This window comes from Hyperolius riggenbachi, chromosome 2 (assembly GCF_040937935.1).
Source record: "Hyperolius riggenbachi isolate aHypRig1 chromosome 2, aHypRig1.pri, whole genome shotgun sequence".
NCBI lineage: Eukaryota > Metazoa > Chordata > Amphibia > Anura > Hyperoliidae > Hyperolius > Hyperolius riggenbachi.
Genome location: NC_090647.1, coordinates 301,351,481 through 301,373,624, shown reverse-complemented (window position 1 = coordinate 301,373,624; position 22,144 = coordinate 301,351,481). Strand labels below are relative to the sequence as shown.

The 22,144-nt window shown below is 47.1% G+C and overlaps 33 non-coding genes across 33 annotated transcripts; all 33 read right to left on the bottom strand.

The window, feature by feature from the left end:
• Positions 1-73: 73 nt before the first annotated feature.
• On the bottom strand, positions 74-147 carry TRNAI-AAU (transfer RNA isoleucine (anticodon AAU)). The gene has a single exon. It is a non-coding gene; the product is annotated as a tRNA-Ile (tRNA).
• A 121-nt stretch (positions 148-268) lies between these two features.
• Positions 269-340, bottom strand: TRNAD-GUC (transfer RNA aspartic acid (anticodon GUC)). The gene has a single exon. It is a non-coding gene; the product is annotated as a tRNA-Asp (tRNA).
• Positions 341-1,022: 682 nt separating this feature from the next.
• TRNAI-AAU (transfer RNA isoleucine (anticodon AAU)) lies at positions 1,023-1,096 on the bottom strand. Its single transcript has one exon. It is a non-coding gene; the product is annotated as a tRNA-Ile (tRNA).
• Positions 1,097-1,217: 121 nt separating this feature from the next.
• TRNAD-GUC (transfer RNA aspartic acid (anticodon GUC)) lies at positions 1,218-1,289 on the bottom strand. The gene has a single exon. It is a non-coding gene; the product is annotated as a tRNA-Asp (tRNA).
• A 682-nt stretch (positions 1,290-1,971) lies between these two features.
• On the bottom strand, positions 1,972-2,045 carry TRNAI-AAU (transfer RNA isoleucine (anticodon AAU)). Its single transcript has one exon. It is a non-coding gene; the product is annotated as a tRNA-Ile (tRNA).
• Positions 2,046-2,166: 121 nt separating this feature from the next.
• TRNAD-GUC (transfer RNA aspartic acid (anticodon GUC)) lies at positions 2,167-2,238 on the bottom strand. The gene has a single exon. It is a non-coding gene; the product is annotated as a tRNA-Asp (tRNA).
• Positions 2,239-2,921: 683 nt separating this feature from the next.
• On the bottom strand, positions 2,922-2,995 carry TRNAI-AAU (transfer RNA isoleucine (anticodon AAU)). Its single transcript has one exon. It is a non-coding gene; the product is annotated as a tRNA-Ile (tRNA).
• Positions 2,996-3,116: 121 nt separating this feature from the next.
• Positions 3,117-3,188, bottom strand: TRNAD-GUC (transfer RNA aspartic acid (anticodon GUC)). The gene has a single exon. It is a non-coding gene; the product is annotated as a tRNA-Asp (tRNA).
• Positions 3,189-3,870: 682 nt separating this feature from the next.
• TRNAI-AAU (transfer RNA isoleucine (anticodon AAU)) lies at positions 3,871-3,944 on the bottom strand. Its single transcript has one exon. It is a non-coding gene; the product is annotated as a tRNA-Ile (tRNA).
• Positions 3,945-4,993: 1,049 nt separating this feature from the next.
• Positions 4,994-5,065, bottom strand: TRNAD-GUC (transfer RNA aspartic acid (anticodon GUC)). Its single transcript has one exon. It is a non-coding gene; the product is annotated as a tRNA-Asp (tRNA).
• Positions 5,066-5,747: 682 nt separating this feature from the next.
• TRNAI-AAU (transfer RNA isoleucine (anticodon AAU)) lies at positions 5,748-5,821 on the bottom strand. Its single transcript has one exon. It is a non-coding gene; the product is annotated as a tRNA-Ile (tRNA).
• A 121-nt stretch (positions 5,822-5,942) lies between these two features.
• TRNAD-GUC (transfer RNA aspartic acid (anticodon GUC)) lies at positions 5,943-6,014 on the bottom strand. The gene has a single exon. It is a non-coding gene; the product is annotated as a tRNA-Asp (tRNA).
• Positions 6,015-6,696: 682 nt separating this feature from the next.
• TRNAI-AAU (transfer RNA isoleucine (anticodon AAU)) lies at positions 6,697-6,770 on the bottom strand. Its single transcript has one exon. It is a non-coding gene; the product is annotated as a tRNA-Ile (tRNA).
• A 121-nt stretch (positions 6,771-6,891) lies between these two features.
• TRNAD-GUC (transfer RNA aspartic acid (anticodon GUC)) lies at positions 6,892-6,963 on the bottom strand. Its single transcript has one exon. It is a non-coding gene; the product is annotated as a tRNA-Asp (tRNA).
• A 682-nt stretch (positions 6,964-7,645) lies between these two features.
• TRNAI-AAU (transfer RNA isoleucine (anticodon AAU)) lies at positions 7,646-7,719 on the bottom strand. Its single transcript has one exon. It is a non-coding gene; the product is annotated as a tRNA-Ile (tRNA).
• Positions 7,720-7,840: 121 nt separating this feature from the next.
• Positions 7,841-7,912, bottom strand: TRNAD-GUC (transfer RNA aspartic acid (anticodon GUC)). Its single transcript has one exon. It is a non-coding gene; the product is annotated as a tRNA-Asp (tRNA).
• A 6,298-nt stretch (positions 7,913-14,210) lies between these two features.
• On the bottom strand, positions 14,211-14,284 carry TRNAI-AAU (transfer RNA isoleucine (anticodon AAU)). Its single transcript has one exon. It is a non-coding gene; the product is annotated as a tRNA-Ile (tRNA).
• Positions 14,285-14,405: 121 nt separating this feature from the next.
• Positions 14,406-14,477, bottom strand: TRNAD-GUC (transfer RNA aspartic acid (anticodon GUC)). Its single transcript has one exon. It is a non-coding gene; the product is annotated as a tRNA-Asp (tRNA).
• A 682-nt stretch (positions 14,478-15,159) lies between these two features.
• On the bottom strand, positions 15,160-15,233 carry TRNAI-AAU (transfer RNA isoleucine (anticodon AAU)). The gene has a single exon. It is a non-coding gene; the product is annotated as a tRNA-Ile (tRNA).
• Positions 15,234-15,354: 121 nt separating this feature from the next.
• Positions 15,355-15,426, bottom strand: TRNAD-GUC (transfer RNA aspartic acid (anticodon GUC)). Its single transcript has one exon. It is a non-coding gene; the product is annotated as a tRNA-Asp (tRNA).
• Positions 15,427-16,108: 682 nt separating this feature from the next.
• Positions 16,109-16,182, bottom strand: TRNAI-AAU (transfer RNA isoleucine (anticodon AAU)). Its single transcript has one exon. It is a non-coding gene; the product is annotated as a tRNA-Ile (tRNA).
• A 121-nt stretch (positions 16,183-16,303) lies between these two features.
• On the bottom strand, positions 16,304-16,375 carry TRNAD-GUC (transfer RNA aspartic acid (anticodon GUC)). The gene has a single exon. It is a non-coding gene; the product is annotated as a tRNA-Asp (tRNA).
• A 682-nt stretch (positions 16,376-17,057) lies between these two features.
• On the bottom strand, positions 17,058-17,131 carry TRNAI-AAU (transfer RNA isoleucine (anticodon AAU)). The gene has a single exon. It is a non-coding gene; the product is annotated as a tRNA-Ile (tRNA).
• A 121-nt stretch (positions 17,132-17,252) lies between these two features.
• TRNAD-GUC (transfer RNA aspartic acid (anticodon GUC)) lies at positions 17,253-17,324 on the bottom strand. The gene has a single exon. It is a non-coding gene; the product is annotated as a tRNA-Asp (tRNA).
• A 682-nt stretch (positions 17,325-18,006) lies between these two features.
• Positions 18,007-18,080, bottom strand: TRNAI-AAU (transfer RNA isoleucine (anticodon AAU)). The gene has a single exon. It is a non-coding gene; the product is annotated as a tRNA-Ile (tRNA).
• Positions 18,081-18,201: 121 nt separating this feature from the next.
• Positions 18,202-18,273, bottom strand: TRNAD-GUC (transfer RNA aspartic acid (anticodon GUC)). The gene has a single exon. It is a non-coding gene; the product is annotated as a tRNA-Asp (tRNA).
• An 856-nt stretch (positions 18,274-19,129) lies between these two features.
• On the bottom strand, positions 19,130-19,201 carry TRNAD-GUC (transfer RNA aspartic acid (anticodon GUC)). The gene has a single exon. It is a non-coding gene; the product is annotated as a tRNA-Asp (tRNA).
• Positions 19,202-19,883: 682 nt separating this feature from the next.
• On the bottom strand, positions 19,884-19,957 carry TRNAI-AAU (transfer RNA isoleucine (anticodon AAU)). The gene has a single exon. It is a non-coding gene; the product is annotated as a tRNA-Ile (tRNA).
• A 121-nt stretch (positions 19,958-20,078) lies between these two features.
• TRNAD-GUC (transfer RNA aspartic acid (anticodon GUC)) lies at positions 20,079-20,150 on the bottom strand. The gene has a single exon. It is a non-coding gene; the product is annotated as a tRNA-Asp (tRNA).
• A 682-nt stretch (positions 20,151-20,832) lies between these two features.
• On the bottom strand, positions 20,833-20,906 carry TRNAI-AAU (transfer RNA isoleucine (anticodon AAU)). The gene has a single exon. It is a non-coding gene; the product is annotated as a tRNA-Ile (tRNA).
• Positions 20,907-21,027: 121 nt separating this feature from the next.
• Positions 21,028-21,099, bottom strand: TRNAD-GUC (transfer RNA aspartic acid (anticodon GUC)). The gene has a single exon. It is a non-coding gene; the product is annotated as a tRNA-Asp (tRNA).
• A 682-nt stretch (positions 21,100-21,781) lies between these two features.
• TRNAI-AAU (transfer RNA isoleucine (anticodon AAU)) lies at positions 21,782-21,855 on the bottom strand. The gene has a single exon. It is a non-coding gene; the product is annotated as a tRNA-Ile (tRNA).
• A 121-nt stretch (positions 21,856-21,976) lies between these two features.
• On the bottom strand, positions 21,977-22,048 carry TRNAD-GUC (transfer RNA aspartic acid (anticodon GUC)). Its single transcript has one exon. It is a non-coding gene; the product is annotated as a tRNA-Asp (tRNA).
• Positions 22,049-22,144: the final 96 nt, after the last annotated feature.

Here is a 22,144-nt window from a genome sequence, read left to right as displayed (position 1 = left end):
TCTCCAGTGCAGAAGCAACGACTGCTTTCACAGTGCCCAGACAGGCAGAGTGAAAAGTCTAAGCGCACACCTGTGGCCCGTACAGGGATCGAACCCGCGACCTTGGCGTTATTAGCACCACGCTCTAACCAACTGAGCTAACCGGCCATGGCACTGTGAGTCTCCACCACCAGCAAGGGGGCTGGAAAATGTTAGTGAAAGGGCTGAACAAACGTTATTCCTAGGCTAGACACATGGAGATAAACAAAGTTTAAGAAGCAAAAGCTGCCTCCCCGTCGGGGAATTGAACCCCAGTCTCCCGCGTGACAGGCGGGGATACTGACCACTATACTAACGAGGATAACCCTGGGCTTTGTCCTCTCAAGAACACAGAGATGGACAAAACCAACCAACTAGCAAATTCAAAGGCTACTCTTCAAAAGCACCTCCCACAGTCTTTCCAGTTCAGGTTTCCTTTAAACTGTATCTTCAGTCACAGAAGTAGGGCAGTAGTGCTTTCCATGTAGCCAGGCTGGAATCCAGTAGCCAATTACAACTAGTAGTGATTTGTTTCCATAAATCCTGAAATGATCTTTTTGCTCACTACCTTTCCTAACGGTCACCGAGGCCACATTCTGTCCTGAATGTGGCCTCTAGGGTTTGTTTGGTTTTGCTTTTGGGTAGAGGTTATTCTGTGAAATAGATTGTGTTTCAATTTTGTGTTAGGTGCAAAAGACAAGCAATGGTATTTCCATACAGCTGAAAGGAGAGCAGCAGTATTGCTGGGAAAGAAAAAGCAGTTGGCAAAGTTGTATGCAAAGTAGGTAACTGTTTTTGCATGCCATGTAAAAGGACATTTCCAATGAGGGGGGAGTGCGATTTCATCTCCTTGAAACCATGACAACAGTCCTGGGTGTACAGAGGGCTCGCTGCCTTTAGCAGAGTCAACTGATGGAAAGAGGGTCAGTGATCTCCAGTGCAGAAGCAACGACTGCTTTCACAGTGCCCAGACAGGCAGAGTGAAAAGTCTAAGCGCACACCTGTGGCCCGTACGGGGATCGAACCCGCGATCTTGGCATTATTAGCACCACGCTCTAACCAACTGAGCTAACCGGCCATGGCACTGTGAGTCTCCACCACCAGCAAGGGGGCTGGAAAATGTTAGTGAAAGGGCTGAACAAACGTTATTCCTAGGCTAGACACATGGAGATAAACAAAGTTTAAGAAGCAAAAGCTGCCTCCCCGTCGGGGAATTGAACCCCGGTCTCCCGCGTGACAGGCGGGGATACTGACCACTATACTAACGAGGATAACCCTGGGCTTTGTCCTCTCAAGAACACAGAGATGGACAAAACCAACCAACTAGCAAATTCAAAGGCTACTCTTCAAAAGCACCTCCCACAGTCTTTCCAGTTCAGGTTTCCTTTAAACTGTATCTTCAGTCACAGAAGTAGGGCAGTAGTGCTTTCCATGTAGCCAGGCTGGAATCCAGTAGCCAATTACAACTAGTAGTGATTTGTTTCCATAAATCCTGAAATGATCTTTTTGCTCACTACCTTTCCTAACGGTCACCGAGGCCACATTCTGTCCTGAATGTGGCCTCTAGGGTTTGTTTGGTTTTGCTTTTGGGTAGAGGTTATTCTGTGAAATAGATTGTGTTTCAATTTTGTGTTAGGTGCAAAAGACAGGCAACGGTATTTCCATACAGCTGAAAGGAGAGCAGCAGTATTGCTGGGAAAGAAAAAGCAGTTGGCAAAGTTGTATGCAAAGTAGGTAACTGTTTTTGCATGCCATGTAAAAGGACATTTCCAATGAGGGGGGAGTGCGATTTCATCTCCTTGAAACCATGACAACAGTCCTGGGTGTACAGAGGGCTCGCTGCCTTTAGCAGAGTCAACTGATGGAAAGAGGGTCAGTGATCTCCAGTGCAGAAGCAACGACTGCTTTCACAGTGCCCAGACAGGCAGAGTGAAAAGTCTAAGCGCACACCTGTGGCCCGTACGGGGATCGAACCCGCGACCTTGGCGTTATTAGCACCACGCTCTAACCAACTGAGCTAACCGGCCATGGCACTGTGAGTCTCCACCACCAGCAAGGGGGCTGGAAAATGTTAGTGAAAGGGCTGAACAAACGTTATTCCTAGGCTAGACACATGGAGATAAACAAAGTTTAAGAAGCAAAAGCTGCCTCCCCGTCGGGGAATTGAACCCCGGTCTCCCGCGTGACAGGCGGGGATACTGACCACTATACTAACGAGGATAACCCTGGGCTTTGCCCTCTCAAGAACACAGAGATGGACAAAACCAACCAACTAGCAAATTCAAAGGCTACTCTTCAAAAGCACCTCCCACAGTCTTTCCAGTTCAGGTTTCCTTTAAACTGTATCTTCAGTCACAGAAGTAGGGCAGTAGTGCTTTCCATGTAGCCAGGCTGGAATCCAGTAGCCAATTACAACTAGTAGTGATTTGTTTCCATAAATCCTGAAATGATCTTTTTGCTCACTACCTTTCCTAACGGTCACCGAGGCCACATTCTGTCCTGAATGTGGCCTCTAGGGTTTGTTTGGTTTTGCTTTTGGGTAGAGGTTATTCTGTGAAATAGATTGTGTTTCAATTTTGTGTTAGGTGCAAAAGACAAGCAACGGTATTTCCATACAGCTGAAAGGAGAGCAGCAGTATTGCTGGGAAAGAAAAAGCAGTTGGCAAAGTTGTATGCAAAGTAGGTAACTGTTTTTGCATGCCATGTAAAAGGACATTTCCAATGAGGGGGGGAGTGCGATTTCATCTCCTTGAAACCATGACAACAGTCCTGGGTGTACAGAGGGCTCGCTGCCTTTAGCAGAGTCAACTGATGGAAAGAGGGTCAGTGATCTCCAGTGCAGAAGCAACGACTGCTTTCACAGTGCCCAGACAGGCAGAGTGAAAAGTCGAAGCGCACACCTGTGGCCCGTACGGGGATCGAACCCGCGACCTTGGCGTTATTAGCACCACGCTCTAACCAACTGAGCTAACCGGCCATGGCACTGTGAGTCTCCACCACCAGCAAGGGGGCTGGAAAATGTTAGTGAAAGGGCTGAACAAACGTTATTCCTAGGCTAGACACATGGAGATAAACAAAGTTTAAGAAGCAAAAGCTGCCTCCCCGTCGGGGAATTGAACCCCGGTCTCCCGCGTGACAGGCGGGGATACTGACCACTATACTAACGAGGATAACCCTGGGCTTTGTCCTCTCAAGAACACAGAGATGGACAAAACCAACCAACTAGCAAATTCAAAGGCTACTCTTCAAAAGCACCTCCCACAGTCTTTCCAGTTCAGGTTTCCTTTAAACTGTATCTTCAGTCACAGAAGTAGGGCAGTAGTGCTTTCCATGTAGCCAGGCTGGAATCCAGTAGCCAATTACAACTAGTAGTGATTTGTTTCCATAAATCCTGAAATGATCTTTTTGCTCACTACCTTTCCTAACGGTCACCGAGGCCACATTCTGTCCTGAATGTGGCCTCTAGGGTTTGTTTGGTTTTGCTTTTGGGTAGAGGTTATTCTGTGAAATAGATTGTGTTTCAATTTTGTGTTAGGTGCAAAAGACAAGCAACGGTATTTCCATACAGCTGAAAGGAGAGCAGCAGTATTGCTGGGAAAGAAAAAGCAGTTGGCAAAGTTGTATGCAAAGTAGGTAACTGTTTTTGCATGCCATGTAAAAGGACATTTCCAATGAGGGGGGAGTGCGATTTCATCTCCTTGAAACCATGACAACAGTCCTGGGTGTACAGAGGGCTCGCTGCCTTTAGCAGAGTCAACTGATGGAAAGAGGGTCAGTGATCTCCAGTGCAGAAGCAACAACTGCTTTCACAGTGCCCAGACAGGCAGAGTGAAAAGTCGAAGCGCACACCTGCGGCCCGTACGGGGATCGAACCCGCGACCTTGGCGTTATTAGCACCACGCTCTAACCAACTGAGCTAACCGGCCATGGCACTGTGAGTCTCCACCACCAGCAAGGGGGCTGGAAAATGTTAGTGAAAGGGCTGAACAAACGTTATTGCTAGGCTAGACACATGGAGATAAACAAAGTTTAAGAAGCAAAAGCTGCCTCCCCGTCGGGGAATTGAACCCCAGTCTCCCGCGTGACAGGCGGGGATACTGACCACTATACTAAAGAGGATAACCCTGGGCTTTGTCCTCTCAAGAACACAGAGATGGACAAAACCAACCAACTAGCAAATTCAAAGGCTACTCTTCAAAAGCACCTCCCACAGTCTTTCCAGTTCAGGTTTCCTTTAAACTGTATCTTCAGTCACAGAAGTAGGGCAGTAGTGCTTTCCATGTAGCCAGGCTGGAATCCAGTAGCCAATTACAACTAGTAGTGATTTGTTTCCATAAATCCTGAAATGATCTTTTTGCTCACTACCTTTCCTAACGGTCACCGAGGCCACATTCTGTCCTGAATGTGGCCTCTAGGGTTTGTTTGGTTTTGCTTTTGGGTAGAGGTTATTCTGTGAAATAGATTGTGTTTCAATTTTGTGTTAGGTGCAAAAGACAAGCAACGGTATTTCCATACAGCTGAAAGGAGAGCAGCAGTATTGCTGGGAAAGAAAAAGCAGTTGGCAAAGTTGTATGCAAAGTAGGTAACTGTTTTTGCATGCCATGTAAAAGGACATTTCCAATGAGGGGGCAGTGCGATTTCATCTCCTTGAAACCATGACAACAGTCCTGGGTGTACAGAGGGCTCGCTGCCTTTAGCAGAGTCAACTGATGGAAAGAGGGTCAGTGATCTCCAGTGCAGAAGCAACGACTGCTTTCACAGTGCCCAGACAGGCAGAGTGAAAAGTCTAAGCGGATCGAACCCGCGACCTTGGCGTTATTAGCACCACGCTCTAACCAACTGAGCTAACCGGCCATGGCACTGTGAGTCTCCACCACCAGCAAGGGGGCTGGAAAATGTTAGTGAAAGGGCTGAACAAACGTTATTCCTAGGCTAGACACATGGAGATAAACAAAGTTTAAGAAGCAAAAGCTGCCTCCCCGTCGGGGAATTGAACCCCGGTCTCCCGCATGACAGGCGGGGATACTGACCACTATACTAACGAGGATAACCCTGGGCTTTGTCCTCTCAAGAACACAGAGATGGACAAAACCAACCAACTAGCAAATTCAAAGGCTACTCTTCAAAAGCACCTCCCACAGTCTTTCCAGTTCAGGTTTCCTTTAAACTGTATCTTCAGTCACAGAAGTAGGGCAGTAGTGCTTTCCATGTAGCCAGGCTGGAATCCAGTAGCCAATTACAACTAGTAGTGATTTGTTTCCATAAATCCTGAAATGATCTTTTTGCTCACTACCTTTCCTAACGGTCACCGAGGCCACATTCTGTCCTGAATGTGGCCTCTAGGGTTTGTTTGGTTTTGCTTTTGGGTAGAGGTTATTCTGTGAAATAGATTGTGTTTCAATTTTGTGTTAGGTGCAAAAGACAAGCAACGGTATTTCCATACAGCTGAAAGGAGAGCAGCAGTATTGCTGGGAAAGAAAAAGCAGTTGGCAAAGTTGTATGCAAAGTAGGTAACTGTTTTTGCATGCCATGTAAAAGGACATTTCCAATGAGGGGGGAGTGCGATTTCATCTCCTTGAAACCATGACAACAGTCCTGGGTGTACAGAGGGCTCGCTGCTTTTAGCAGAGTCAACTGATGGAAAGAGGGTCAGTGATCTCCAGTGCAGAAGCAACGACTGCTTTCACAGTGCCCAGACAGGCAGAGTGAAAAGTCTAAGCGCACACCTGTGGCCCGTACGGGGATCGAACCCGCGACCTTGGCGTTATTAGCACCACGCTCTAACCAACTGAGCTAACCGGCCATGGCACTGTGAGTCTCCACCACCAGCAAGGGGGCTGGAAAATGTTAGTGAAAGGGCTGAACAAACGTTATTCCTAGGCTAGACACATGGAGATAAACAAAGTTTAAGAAGCAAAAGCTGCCTCCCCGTCGGGGAATTGAACCCCGGTCTCCCGCGTGACAGGCGGGGATACTGACCACTATACTAACGAGGATAACCCTGGGCTTTGTCCTCTCAAGAACACAGAGATGGACAAAACCAACCAACTAGCAAATTCAAAGGCTACTCTTCAAAAGCACCTCCCACAGTCTTTCCAGTTCAGGTTTCCTTTAAACTGTATCTTCAGTCAAAGAAGTAGGGCAGTAGTGCTTTCCATGTAGCCAGGCTGGAATCCAGTAGCCAATTACAACTAGTAGTGATTTGTTTCCATAAATCCTGAAATGATCTTTTTGCTCACTACCTTTCCTAACGGTCACCGAGGCCACATTCTGTCCTGAATGTGGCCTCTAGGGTTTGTTTGGTTTTGCTTTTGGGTAGAGGTTATTCTGTGAAATAGATTGTGTTTCAATTTTGTGTTAGGTGCAAAAGACAAGCAACGGTATTTCCATACAGCTGAAAGGAGAGCAGCAGTATTGCTGGGAAAGAAAAAGCAGTTGGCAAAGTTGTATGCAAAGTAGGTAACTGTTTTTGCATGCCATGTAAAAGGACATTTCCAATGAGGGGGGAGTGCGATTTCATCTCCTTGAAACCATGACAACAGTCCTGGGTGTACAGAGGGCTCGCTGCCTTTAGCAGAGTCAACTGATGGAAAGAGGGTCAGTGATCTCCAGTGCAGAAGCAACGACTGCTTTCACAGTGCCCAGACAGGCAGAGTGAAAAGTCTAAGCGCACACCTGTGGCCCGTACGGGGATCGAACCCGCGACCTTGGCGTTATTAGCACCACGCTCTAACCAACTGAGCTAACCGGCCATGGCACTGTGAGTCTCCACCACCAGCAAGGGGGCTGGAAAATGTTAGTGAAAGGGCTGAACAAACGTTATTCCTAGGCTAGACACATGGAGATAAACAAAGTTTAAGAAGCAAAAGCTGCCTCCCCGTCGGGGAATTGAACCCCGGTCTCCCGCGTGACAGGCGGGGATACTGACCACTATACTAACGAGGATAACCCTGGGCTTTGTCCTCTCAAGAACACAGAGATGGACAAAACCAACCAACTAGCAAATTCAAAGGCTACTCTTCAAAAGCACCTCCCACAGTCTTTCCAGTTCAGGTTTCCTTTAAACTGTATCTTCAGTCACAGAAGTAGGGCAGTAGTGCTTTCCATGTAGCCAGGCTGGAATCCAGTAGCCAATTACAACTAGTAGTGATTTGTTTCCATAAATCCTGAAATGATCTTTTTGCTCACTACCTTTCCTAACGGTCACCGAGGCCACATTCTGTCCTGAATGTGGCCTCTAGGGTTTGTTTGGTTTTGCTTTTGGGTAGAGGTTATTCTGTGAAATAGATTGTGTTTCAATTTTGTGTTAGGTGCAAAAGACAAGCAACGGTATTTCCATACAGCTGAAAGGAGAGCAGCAGTATTGCTGGGAAAGAAAAAGCAGTTGGCAAAGTTGTATGCAAAGTAGGTAACTGTTTTTGCATGCCATGTAAAAGGACATTTCCAATGAGGGGGGAGTGCGATTTCATCTCCTTGAAACCATGACAACAGTCCTGGGTGTACAGAGGGCTCGCTGCCTTTAGCAGAGTCAACTGATGGAAAGAGGGTCAGTGATCTCCAGTGCAGAAGCAACGACTGCTTTCACAGTGCCCAGACAGGCAGAGTGAAAAGTCTAAGCGCACACCTGTGGCCCGTACGGGGATCGAACCCGCGACCTTGGCGTTATTAGCACCACGCTCTAACCAACTGAGCTAACCGGCCATGGCACTGTGAGTCTCCACCACCAGCAAGGGGGCTGGAAAATGTTAGTGAAAGGGCTGAACAAACGTTATTCCTAGGCTAGACACATGGAGATAAACAAAGTTTAAGAAGCAAAAGCTGCCTCCCCGTCGGGGAATTGAACCCCAGTCTCCCGCGTGACAGGCGGGGATACTGACCACTATACTAACGAGGATAACCCTGGGCTTTGTCCTCTCAAGAACACAGAGATGGACAAAACCAACCAACTAGCAAATTCAAAGGCTACTCTTCAAAAGCACCTCCCACAGTCTTTCCAGTTCAGGTTTCCTTTAACCACTTGAGGACCTAGGGCTTTCTACCCCTTAAGGACCGGCCACTTTTTTTCCATTCAGACCACTGCAGCTTTCACGGTTTATTGCTCGCTCATACAACCTACCACGTAAATGAATTTTGGCTCCTTTTCTTGTCACTAATAAATCTTTCTTTTGATGCTATTTGATTGCTCCTGCGATTTTTACTTTTTATTATATTCATCAAAAAAGACATGAATTTTGGCAAAAAAATGATTTTTTTAACTTTCTGTGCTGACATTTTTCAAATAAAGTAAAATTTCTGTATACATGCAGCGCGAAAAATGTGGACAAACATGTTTTTGATAAAAAAAAACCCATTCAGTGTATATTTATTGGTTTGGGTAAAAGTTATAGCGTTTACAAACTATGGTGCAAAAAGTGAATTTTCCCATTTTCAAGCATCTCTGACTTTTCTGACCCCCTGTCATGTTTCATGAGGGGCTAGAATTCCAGGATAGTATAAATACCCCCCAAATGACCCCATTTTGGAAAGAAGACATCCCAAAGTATTCACTGAGAGGCATAGTGAGTTCATAGAAGATATTATTTTTTGTCACAAGTAAGCGGAAAATGACACTTTGTGAGAAAAAAAAAAAAAAAAAAAAGTTTCCATTTCTTCTAACTTGCGACAAAAAAAAATGAAATCTGCCACGGACTCACAATGCCCCTCTCTGAATACCTTGAAGGGTCTACTTTCCAAAATGGGTCATTTGTGGGGTGTGTTTACTGTCCTGACATTTTGGGGGGTGCTAAATTGTAAGCACCCCTGTAAAGCCTAAAGGTGCTCATTGGACTTTGGACCCCTTAGCGCAGTTAGGCTGCAAAAAAGTGCCACACATGTGGTATTGCCGTACTCAGGAGAAGTAGTATAATGTGTTTTGGGGTGTATTTTTACACATACCCATGCTGGGTGGGAGAAATATCTCTGTAAATGACAATTTGTTAATTTTTTTTACACACAATTGTCCATTTACAGAGATCTTTCTCCCACTCAGCATGGGTATGTGTAAAAATACACCACAAAACACATTATACTACTTCTCCTGAGTACGGCGATACCACATGTGTGGCACTTTTTTGCACCCTAACTGCGCTAAAGGGTCCAAAGTCCAATGAGTACCTTTAGGATTTCACAGGTCATTTTGAGAAATTTCGTTTCAAGACTACTCCTCACGGTTTAGGGCCCCTAAAATGCCAGGGCAGTATAGGAACCCCACAAATGACCCTATTTTAGAAAGAAGACACCCCAAGGTATTCCGTTAGGAGTATGGTGAGTTCATAGAAGATTTTATTTTTTGTCAAAAGTTAGCGGAAAATGACACTTTGTGAAAAAACACAATTAAAATCAATTTCCGCTAACTTGTGACAAAAAATAAAATCTTCTATGAACTCGCCATACTACTAACGGAATACCTTGGGGTGTCTTCTTTCTAAAATGGGGTCATTTGTGGGGTTCCTATACTGCTCTGGCATTTTAGGGGCCCTAAACCGTGAGGAGTAGTCTTGAAACGAAATTTCTCAAAATGACCTGTAAAATCCTAAAGGTACTCATTGGACTTTGGGCCCTTTAGCGCAGTTAGGGTGCAAAAAAGTGCCACACATGTGGTATCGCCATACTCGGGAGAAGTAGTACAATGTGTTTTGGGGTGTATTTTTACACATACCCATGCTGGGTGGGAGAAATACCTCTGTAAATGGACAATTGTGTGTAAAAAAATCAAAAGATTGTCATTTACAGAGGTATTTCTCCCACCCAGCATGGGTATGTGTAAAAATACACCCCAAAACACATTATACTACTTCTCCCGAGTACGGCGATACCACATGTGTGGCACTTTTTTGCACCCTAACTGCACTAAGGGGCCCAAAGTCCAATGAGTACCTTTAGGATTTCACAGGTCATTTTTGTTTCAAGACTACTCCTCGCGGTTTAGGGCCCCTAAAATGCCAGGGCAGTATAGGAACCCCACTAATGACCCCATTTTAGAAAGAAGACACCCCAAGGTATTCCGTTAGGAGTATGGTGAGTTCATAGAAGTTTTTATTTTTTTGTCACAAGTTAGCGGAAATTGATTTTAATAGTTTTTTTTCACAAAGTGTCTTTTTCCGCTAACTTGTGACAAAAAATAAAATCTTCTATGAACTCACCATACTCCGTACGGAATACCTTGGGGTGTCTTCTTTCTAGAATGGGGTCATTTGTGGGGTTCCTATACTGCCCTGGCATTTTAGGGGCCCTAAACCGTGAGGAGTAGTCTTGAAACCAAATGTCGCAAAATGACCTGTGAAATCCTAAAGGTACTCATTGGACTTTGGGCCCCTTAGCGTACTTAGGGTGTAAAAAAGTGCCACACATGTGGTACCGCCGTACTCAGGAGAAGTAGTATAATGCGTTTTGGGGTGTATTTTTACACATACCCATGCTAAGTGGGAGAAATATCTCTGTAAATGACAATTGTTTGATTTTTTTACACACAATTGTCCATTTACATAGAAATTTCTCCCACCCAGCATGGGTATGTGTAAAAATACACCCCAAAACACATTATACTACTTTTCCTGAGTACGGCGGTACCACATGTGTGACACTTTTTTGCAGCCTAGGTGCGCTAAGGGGCCCAACGTCCTATTCACAGGTCATTTTGAGGCATTTGTTTTCTAGACTACTCCTCGCGGTTTAGGGCCCCTAAAATGCCAGGGCAGTATAGGAACCCCACAAGTGACCCCATTTTAGAAAGAAGACACCCCAAGGTATTCTGTTAGGAGTATGGTGAGTTCATAGAAGATTTTATTTTTTGTCAAAAGTTAGCGGAAAGTGACACTTTGTGGAAAAAAAACAATAAAAATCAATTTCCGCTAACTTTTGACAAAAAATAAAATCTTCTATGAACTCGTCATACACCTAACAGAATACCTTGGGGTGTCTTTTTTTCTAAAATGGGGTCACTTGTGGGGTTCCTATACCGCCCTGGCATTTTACGGGCCCAAAACCGTGAGTAGTCTGGAAACCAAATGTCTCAAAATGACTGTTCAGGGGTATAAGCATCTGCAAATTTTGATGACAGGTGGTCTATGAGGGGGCGAATTTTGTGGAACCGGTCATAAGCAGGGTGGCCTTTTAGATGACAGGTTGTATTGGGCCTGATCTGATGGATAGGAGTGCTAGGGGGGTGACAGGAGGTGATTGATGGGTGTCTCAGGGGGTGGTTAGAGGGGAAAATAGATGCAATCAATGCACTGGGGAGGTGATCGGAAGGGGGTCTGAGGGGGATCTGAGGGTTTGGCCGAGTGATCAGGAGCCCACACGGGGCAAATTAGGGCCTGATCTGATGGGTAGGTGTGCTAGGGGGTGACAGGAGGTGATTGATGGGTGTCTCAAGGTGTGATTAGAGGGGGGAATAGATGCAAGCAATGCACTGGCGAGGTGATCAGGGCTGGGGTCTGAGGGCATTCTGAGGGTGTGGGCGGGTGATTGAGTGCCCTAGGGGCAGATAGGGGTCTAATCTGATAGGTAGCAGTGACAGGGGGTGATTGATGGGTAATTAGTGGGTGTTTAGGGTAGAGAACAGATGTAAACACTGCACTTGGGAGGTGATCGGACGTCGGATCTGCGAGCGATCTATTGGTGTGGGTGGGTGATCAGATTGCCCGCAAGGGGCAGGTTAGGGGCTGATTTATGGGTGGCAGTGACAGGGGGTGATTGATGGGTGGCAGTGACAGGGGGTGATTGATGGGTGGCAGTGACAGGGGGTGATTGATGGGTGGCAGTGACAGGGGGTGATTGATGGGTGATTGATAGGTGATTGACAGGTAATCAGTGGGTTATTACAGGGGAGAACAGATGTAAATATTGCACTGGCGAATTGATAAGGGGGGGTCTGAGGGTAATCTGAGCGAGTAGGCGGGTGATTGGGTGCCCGCAAGGGGCAGATTAGGGTCTGATCTGATGGGTAACAGTGACAGGTGGTGATAGGGGGTGATTTATGGGTGATTGATGGGTAATTAGTGGGTGTTTAGAGGAGAGTAAACGCTGCGCTTGGGTGGTGATCTGATGTCGCATCTGCGGGCGATCGATTGGTGTGGGTGGGTAATCAGATTGCCCGCAAGGGGCAGGTTAGGGGCTGATTGTTGGGTGGCAGTGACAGGGGGTGACAGGGGGTGATTGATGGGTGATAGGTGATTGGCAGGTGATTGACAGGTGATCAGTGGGTTATTACAGGGAAGGATAGATGTAAATAATGCCCTGGCGAATTGATAAGGGGGGGTCTGAGGGTAATCTGAGCGTGTAGGCGGGTGATTGGGTGCCCGCAAGGGGCAGATTAGGGTCTGATCTGATAGGTAACAGTGATAGGGGGTGATTGATGGGTAATTAGTGGGTGTTTAGAGAAGATAACAGATGTAAACAATACATTTGGGAGGTAATCTGACGGCGGGTTTGCGGGCGATCTAATGGTGTGGGTGGGTGATCAGATTGCCCGCAAGGGGCAGGTTAGGGGCTGATTGATGGGTGGCAGTGACAGGGGGTGACAGGGGGTGATTGATGGGTGATAGGTGATTGGCAGGTGATTGACAGGTGATCAGTGGGTTATTACAGGGAAGAACAGATGTAATGAATGCACTGGTGAATTGATAAGGGGGGGTCTGAGGGCAATCTGAGCGTGTGGGCGGGTGATTGGGTGCCCGCAAGGGGCAGATTAGGGTCTGATCTGATAGGTAAAAGTGACAGGTGGTGATAGGGGGTGATTGATGGGTAATTAGTGGGTGTTTAGAGGAGAGAATAGATGTAAACAATGGATTTGGGAGGTGATCTGATGTCGGATCTGCGGGCGATCTATTGGTGTGGGGGGGTGATCAGATTGCCCGCAAGGGGCAGGTTAGGGGCTGATTGATGGGTGGCAGTGACAGGGGGTGATTGATGGGTGATTGACGGGTGATTGACGGGTGATTGACGGGTGATTGACAGGTGATTGACAGGTGATCAGGGGGGATAGATGCATACAGTACATTGGGGGGGGGGGGTCTGGGGGGGGTCTGGGGAGAATCTGGGGGGTTGGGGGGTGATCAGGAGGGAGCAGGGGGCAGGGGGGGGGGTATTAAAAAAAATAGCATTGACAGATAGTGACAGGGAGTGATTGATGGGTGATTAGGGGGGTGATTGGGTGCAAACAGGGGTCTGGGGGGTGGGCAGGGGGGGGGTCTGATGGGTGCTGTGGGCGATCTGGGGCGGGGGGGGGAGAAAATCAGTGTGCTTGGTGCAGACTAGGGTGGCTGCAGCCTGCCCTGGTGGTCCCTCGGACACTGGGACCACCAGGGCAGGAGGCAGCCTGTATAATACACTTTGTAAACATTACAAAGTGTATTATACACTTTGTATGCGGCGATCGTCGGGTTAACATCCCGCCGGCGCTTCCGTATGGCCGGCGGGATGTTGCGGCGAGTGAGCGGCGACAGGCGGAGGCGGAGGATCGCGTCACGGATGACGCGATCGCTCCGCCCATGCCCAAACAAGGACCGCCGCATTTTGTCAATACGGCGGTCCTTGCGGCGTCTGCTTCCCGGCCGCCATTTGTCTATACGGCGGTCGGGAAGTAGTTAAACTGTATCTTCAGTCACAGAAGTAGGGCAGTAGTGCTTTCCATGTAGCCAGGCTGGAATCCAGTAGCCAATTACAACTAGTAGTGATTTGTTTCCATAAATCCTGAAATGATCTTTTTGCTCACTACCTTTCCTAACGGTCACCGAGGCCACATTCTGTCCTGAATGTGGCCTCTAGGGTTTGTTTGGTTTTGCTTTTGGGTAGAGGTTATTCTGTGAAATAGATTGTGTTTCAATTTTGTGTTAGGTGCAAAAGACAAGCAACGGTATTTCCATACAGCTGAAAGGAGAGCAGCAGTATTGCTGGGAAAGAAAAATCAGTTGGCAAAGTTGTATGCAAAGTAGGTAACTGTTTTTGCATGCCATGTAAAAGGACATTTCCAATGAGGGGGGAGTGCGATTTCATCTCCTTGAAACCATGACAACAGTCCTGGGTGTACAGAGGGCTCGCTGCCTTTAGCAGAGTCAACTGATGGAAAGAGGGTCAGTGATCTCCAGTGCAGAAGCAACGACTGCTTTCACAGTGCCCAGACAGGCAGAGTGAAAAGTCTAAGCGCACACCTGTGGCCCGTACGGGGATCGAACCCGCGACCTTGGCGTTATTAGCACCACGCTCTAACCAACTGAGCTAACCGGCCATGGCACTGTGAGTCTCCACCACCAGCAAGGGGGCTGGAAAATGTTAGTGAAAGGGCTGAACAAACGTTATTCCTAGGCTAGACACATGGAGATAAACAAAGTTTAAGAAGCAAAAGCTGCCTCCCCGTCGGGGAATTGAACCCCGGTCTCCCGCGTGACAGGCGGGGATACTGACCACTATACTAACGAGGATAACCCTGGGCTTTGTCCTCTCAAGAACACAGAGATGGACAAAACCAACCAACTAGCAAATTCAAAGGCTACTCTTTAAAAGCACCTCCCACAGTCTTTCCAGTTCAGGTTTCCTTTAAACTGTATCTTCAGTCACAGAAGTAGGGCAGTAGTGCTTTCCATGTAGCCAGGCTGGAATCCAGTAGCCAATTACAACTAGTAGTGATTTGTTTCCATAAATCCTGAAATGATCTTTTTGCTCACTACCTTTCCTAACGGTCACCGAGGCCACATTCTGTCCTGAATGTGGCCTCTAGGGTTTGTTTGGTTTTGCTTTTGGGTAGAGGTTATTCTGTGAAATAGATTGTGTTTCAATTTTGTGTTAGGTGCAAAAGACAAGCAACGGTATTTCCATACAGCTGAAAGGAGAGCAGCAGTATTGCTGGGAAAGAAAAAGCAGTTGGCAAAGTTGTATGCAAAGTAGGTAACTGTTTTTGCATGCCATGTAAAAGGACATTTCCAATGAGAGGGGAGTGCGATTTCATCTCCTTGAAACCATGACAACAGTCCTGGGTGTACAGAGGGCTCGCTGCCTTTAGCAGAGTCAACTGATGGAAAGAGGGTCAGTGATCTCCAGTGCAGAAGCAACGACTGCTTTCACAGTGCCCAGACAGGCAGAGTGAAAAGTCTAAGCGCACACCTGTGGCCCGTACGGGGATCGAACCCGCGACCTTGGCGTTATTAGCACCACGCTCTAACCAACTGAGCTAACCGGCCATGGCACTGTGAGTCTCCACCACCAGCAAGGGGGCTGGAAAATGTTAGTGAAAGGGCTGAACAAACGTTATTCCTAGGCTAGACACATGGAGATAAACAAAGTTTAAGAAGCAAAAGCTGCCTCCCCGTCGGGGAATTGAACCCCGGTCTCCCGCGTGACAGGCGGGGATACTGACCACTATACTAACGAGGATAACCCTGGGCTTTGTCCTCTCAAGAACACAGAGATGGACAAAACCAACCAACTAGCAAATTCAAAGGCTACTCTTCAAAAGCACCTCCCACAGTCTTTCCAGTTCAGGTTTCCTTTAAACTGTATCTTCAGTCACAGAAGTAGGGCAGTAGTGCTTTCCATGTAGCCAGGCTGGAATCCAGTAGCCAATTACAACTAGTAGTGATTTGTTTCCATAAATCCTGAAATGATCTTTTTGCTCACTACCTTTCCTAACGGTCACCGAGGCCACATTCTGTCCTGAATGTGGCCTCTAGGGTTTGTTTGGTTTTGCTTTTGGGTAGAGGTTATTCTGTGAAATAGATTGTGTTTCAATTTTGTGTTAGGTGCAAAAGACAAGCAACGGTATTTCCATACAGCTGAAAGGAGAGCAGCAGTATTGCTGGGAAAGAAAAAGCAGTTGGCAAAGTTGTATGCAAAGTAGGTAACTGTTTTTGCATGCCATGTAAAAGGACATTTCCAATGAGGGGGGAGTGCGATTTCATCTCCTTGAAACCATGACAACAGTCCTGGGTGTACAGAGGGCTCACTGCCTTTAGCAGAGTCAACTGATGGAAAGAGGGTCAGTGATCTCCAGTGCAGAAGCAACGACTGCTTTCACAGTGCCCAGACAGGCAGAGTGAAAAGTCTAAGCGCACACCTGTGGCCCGTACGGGGATCGAACCCGCGACCTTGGCGTTATTAGCACCACGCTCTAACCAACTGAGCTAACCGGCCATGGCACTGTGAGTCTCCACCACCAGCAAGGGGGCTGGAAAATGTTAGTGAAAGGGCTGAACAAACGTTATTCCTAGGCTAGACACATGGAGATAAACAAAGTTTAAGAAGCAAAAGCTGCCTCCCCGTCGGGGAATTGAACCCCGGTCTCCCGCGTGACAGGCGGGGATACTGACCACTATACTAACGAGGATAACCCTGGGCTTTGTCCTCTCAAGAACACAGAGATGGACAAAACCAACAAACTAGCAAATTCAAAGGCTACTCTTCAAAAGCACCTCCCACAGTCTTTCCAGTTCAGGTTTCCTTTAAACTGTATCTTCAGTCACAGAAGTAGGGCAGTAGTGCTTTCCATGTAGCCAGGCTGGAATCCAGTAGCCAATTACAACTAGTAGTGATTTGTTTCCATAAATCCTGAAATGATCTTTTTGCTCACTACCTTTCCTAACGGTCACCGAGGCCACATTCTGTCCTGAATGTGGCCTCTAGGGTTTGTTTGGTTTTGCTTTTGGGTAGAGGTTATTCTGTGAAATAGATTGTGTTTCAATTTTGTGTTAGGTGCAAAAGACAAGCAACGGTATTTCCATACAGCTGAAAGGAGAGCAGCAGTATTGCTGGGAAAGAAAAAGCAGTTGGCAAAGTTGTATGCAAAGTAGGTAACTGTTTTTGCATGCCATGTAAAAGGACATTTCCAATGAGGGGGGAGTGCGATTTCATCTCCTTGAAACCATGACAACAGTCCTGGGTGTACAGAGGGCTCGCTGCCTTTAGCAGAGTCAACTGATGGAAAGAGGGTCAGTGATCTCCAGTGCAGAAGCAAGGACTGCTTTCACAGTGCCCAGACAGGCAGAGTGAAAAGTCTAAGCGCACACCTGTGGCCCGTACGGGGATCGAACCCGCGACCTTGGTGTTATTAGCACCACGCTCTAACCAACTGAGCTAACCGGCCATGGCACTGCGAGTCTCCACCACCAGCAAGGGGGCTGGAAAATGTTAGTGAAAGGGCTGAACAAACGTTATTCCTAGGCTAGACACATGGAGATAAACAAAGTTTAAGAAGCAAAAGCTGCCTCCCCGTCGGGGAATTGAACCCCGGTCTCCCGCGTGACAGGCGGGGATACTGACCACTATACTAACGAGGATAACCCTGGGCTTTGTCCTCTCAAGAACACAGAGATGGACAAAACCAACCAACTAGCAAATTCAAAGGCTACTCTTCAAAAGCACCTCCCACAGTCTTTCCAGTTCAGGTTTCCTTTAAACTGTATCTTCAGTCACAGAAGTAGGGCAGTAGTGCTTTCCATGTAGCCAGGCTGGAATCCAGTAGCCAATTACAACTAGTAGTGATTTGTTTCCATAAATCCTGAAATGATCTTTTTGCTCACTACCTTTCCTAACGGTCACCGAGGCCACATTCTGTCCTGAATGTGGCCTCTAGGGTTTGTTTGGTTTTGCTTTTGGGTAGAGGTTATTCTGTGAAATAGATTGTGTTTCAATTTTGTGTTAGGTGCAAAAGACAAGCAACGGTATTTCCATACAGCTGAAAGGAGAGCAGCAGTATTGCTGGGAAAGAAAAAGCAGTTGGCAAAGTTGTATGCAAAGTAGGTAACTGTTTTTGCATGCCATGTAAAAGGACATTTCCAATGAGAGGGGAGTGCGATTTCATCTCCTTGAAACCATGACAACAGTCCTGGGTGTACAGAGGGCTCGCTGCCTTTAGCAGAGTCAACTGATGGAAAGAGGGTCAGTGATCTCCAGTGCAGAAGCAACGACTGCTTTCACAGTGCCCAGACAGGCAGAGTGAAAAGTTTAAGCGCACACCTGTGGCCCGTACGGGGATCGAACCCGCGACCTTGGCGTTATTAGCACCACGCTCTAACCAACTGAGCTAACCGGCCATGGCACTGTGAGTCTCCACCACCAGCAAGGGGGCTGGAAAATGTTAGTGAAAGGGCTGAACAAACGTTATTCCTAGGCTAGACACATGGAGATAAACAAAGTTTAAGAAGCAAAAGCTGCCTCCCCGTCGGGGAATTGAACCCCGGTCTCCCGCGTGACAGGCGGGGATACTGACCACTATACTAACGAGGATAACCCTGGGCTTTGTCCTCTCAAGAACACAGAGATGGACAAAACCAACCAACTAGCAAATTCAAAGGCTACTCTTCAAAAGCACCTCCCACAGTCTTTCCAGTTCAGGTTTCCTTTAAACTGTATCTTCAGTCACAGAAGTAGGGCAGTAGTGCTTTCCATGTAGCCAGGCTGGAATCCAGTAGCCAATTACAACTAGTAGTGATTTGTTTCCATAAATCCTGAAATGATCTTTTTGCTCACTACCTTTCCTAACGGTCACCGAGGCCACATTCTGTCCTGAATGTGGCCTCTAGGGTTTGTTTGGTTTTGCTTTTGGGTAGAGGTTATTCTGTGAAATAGATTGTGTTTCAATTTTGTGTTAGGTGCAAAAGACAAGCAACGGTATTTCCATACAGCTGAAAGGAGAGCAGCAGTATTGCTGGGAAAGAAAAAGCAGTTGGCAAAGTTGTATGCAAAGTAGGTAACTGTTTTTGCATGCCATGTAAAAGGACATTTCCAATGAGGGGGGAGTGCGATTTCATCTCCTTGAAACCATGACAACAGTCCTGGGTGTACAGAGGGCTCGCTGCCTTTAGCAGAGTCAACTGATGGAAAGAGGGTCATTGATCTCCAGTGCAGAAGCAACGACTGCTTTCACAGTGCCCAGACAGGCAGAGTGAAAAGTCTAAGCGGATCGAACCCGCGACCTTGGCGTTATTAGCACCACGCTCTAACCAACTGAGCTAACCGGCCATGGCACTGTGAGTCTCCACCACCAGCAAGGGGGCTGGAAAATGTTAGTGAAAGGGCTGAACAAACGTTATTCCTAGGCTAGACACATGGAGATAAACAAAGTTTAAGAAGCAAAAGCTGCCTCCCCGTCGGGGAATTGAACCCCGGTCTCCCGCGTGACAGGCGGGGATACTGACCACTATACTAACGAGGATAACCCTGGGCTTTGTCCTATCAAGAACACAGAGATGGACAAAACCAACCAACTAGCAAATTCAAAGGCTACTCTTCAAAAGCACCTCCCACAGTCTTTCCAGTTCAGGTTTCCTTTAAACTGTATCTTCAGTCACAGAAGTAGGGCAGTAGTGCTTTCCATGTAGCCAGGCTGGAATCCAGTAGCCAATTACAACTAGTAGTGATTTGTTTCCATAAATCCTGAAATGATCTTTTTGCTCACTACCTTTCCTAACGGTCACCGAGGCCACATTCTGTCCTGAATGTGGCCTCTAGGGTTTGTTTGGTTTTGCTTTTGGGTAGAGGTTATTCTGTGAAATAGATTGTGTTTCAATTTTGTGTTAGGTGCAAAAGACAAGCAACGGTATTTCCATACAGCTGAAAGGAGAGCAGCAGTATTGCTGGGAAAGAAAAAGCAGTTGGCAAAGTTGTATGCAAAGTAGGTAACTGTTTTTGCATGCCATGTAAAAGGACATTTCCAATGAGGGGGGAGTGCGATTTCATCTCCTTGAAACCATGACAACAGTCCTGGGTGTACAGAGGGCTCACTGCCTTTAGCAGAGTCAACTGATGGAAAGAGGGTCAGTGATCTCCAGTGCAGAAGCAACGACTGCTTTCACAGTGCCCAGACAGGCAGAGTGAAAAGTCTAAGCGCACACCTGTGGCCCGTACGGGGATCGAACCCGCGACCTTGGCGTTATTAGCACCACGCTCTAACCAACTGAGCTAACCGGCCATGGCACTGTGAGTCTCCACCACCAGCAAGGGGGCTGGAAAATGTTAGTGAAAGGGCTGAACAAACGTTATTCCTAGGCTAGACACATGGAGATAAACAAAGTTTAAGAAGCAAAAGCTGCCTCCCCGTCGGGGAATTGAACCCCGGTCTCCCGCGTGACAGGCGGGGATACTGACCACTATACTAACGAGGATAACCCTGGGCTTTGTCCTCTCAAGAACACAGAGATGGACAAAACCAACAAACTAGCAAATTCAAAGGCTACTCTTCAAAAGCACCTCCCACAGTCTTTCCAGTTCAGGTTTCCTTTAAACTGTATCTTCAGTCACAGAAGTAGGGCAGTAGTGCTTTCCATGTAGCCAGGCTGGAATCCAGTAGCCAATTACAACTAGTAGTGATTTGTTTCCATAAATCCTGAAATGATCTTTTTGCTCACTACCTTTCCTAACGGTCACCGAGGCCACATTCTGTCCTGAATGTGGCCTCTAGGGTTTGTTTGGTTTTGCTTTTGGGTAGAGGTTATTCTGTGAAATAGATTGTGTTTCAATTTTGTGTTAGGTGCAAAAGACAAGCAACGGTATTTCCATACAGCTGAAAGGAGAGCAGCAGTATTGCTGGGAAAGAAAAAGCAGTTGGCAAAGTTGTATGCAAAGTAGGTAACTGTTTTTGCATGCCATGTAAAAGGACATTTCCAATGAGGGGGGAGTGCGATTTCATCTCCTTGAAACCATGACAACAGTCCTGGGTGTACAGAGGGCTCGCTGCCTTTAGCAGAGTCAACTGATGGAAAGAGGGTCAGTGATCTCCAGTGCAGAAGCAAGGACTGCTTTCACAGTGCCCAGACAGGCAGAGTGAAAAATCTAAGCGCACACCTGTGGCCCGTACAGGGATCGAACCCGCGACCTTGGTGTTATTAGCACCACGCTCTAACCAACTGAGCTAACCGGCCATGGCACTGCGAGTCTCCACCACCAGCAAGGGGGCTGGAAAATGTTAGTGAAAGGGCTGAACAAACGTTATTCCTAGGCTAGACACATGGAGATAAACAAAGTTTAAGAAGCAAAAGCTGCCTCCCCGTCGGGGAATTGAACCCCGGTCTCCCGCGTGACAGGCGGGGATACTGACCACTATACTAACGAGGATAACCCTGGGCTTTGTCCTCTCAAGAACACAGAGATGGACAAAACCAACCAACTAGCAAATTCAAAGGCTACTCTTCAAAAGCACCTCCCACAGTCTTTCCAGTTCAGGTTTCCTTTAAACTGTATCTTCAGTCACAGAAGTAGGGCAGTAGTGCTTTCCATGTAGCCAGGCTGGAATCCAGTAGCCAATTACAACTAGTAGTGATTTGTTTCCATAAATCCTGAAATGATCTTTTTGCTCACTACCTTTCCTAACGGTCACCGAGGCCACATTCTGTCCTGAATGTGGCCTCTAGGGTTTGTTTGGTTTTGCTTTTGGGTAGAGGTTATTCTGTGAAATAGATTGTGTTTCAATTTTGTGTTAGGTGCAAAAGACAAGCAACGGTATTTCCATACAGCTGAAAGGAGAGCAGCAGTATTGCTGGGAAAGAAAAAGCAGTTGGCAAAGTTGTATGCAAAGTAGGTAACTGTTTTTGCATGCCATGTAAACGGACATTTCCAATGAGGGGGGAGTGCGATTTCATCTCCTTGAAACCATGACAACAGTCCTGGGTGTACAGAGGGCTTGCTGCCTTTAGCAGAGTCAACTGATGGAAAGAGGGTCAGTGATCTCCAGTGCAGAAGCAACGACTGCTTTCACAGTGCCCAGACAGGCAGAGTGAAAAGTCTAAGCGCACACCTGTGGCCCGTACGGGGATCGAACCCTCGACCTTGGCGTTATTAGCACCACGCTCTAACCAACTGAGCTAACCGGCCATGGCATTGTGAGTCTCCACCACCAGCAAGGGGGCTGGAAAATGTTAGTGAAAGGGCTGAACAAACGTTATTCCTAGGCTAGACACATGGAGATAAACAAAGTTTAAGAAGCAAAAGCTGCCTCCCCGTCGGGGAATTGAACCCCGGTCTCCCGCGTGACAGGCGGGGATACTGACCACTATACTAACGAGGATAACCCTGGGCTTTGTCCTCTCAAGAACACAGAGATGGACAAAACCAACCAACTAGCAAATTCAAAGGCTACTCTTCAAAAGCACCTCCCACAGTC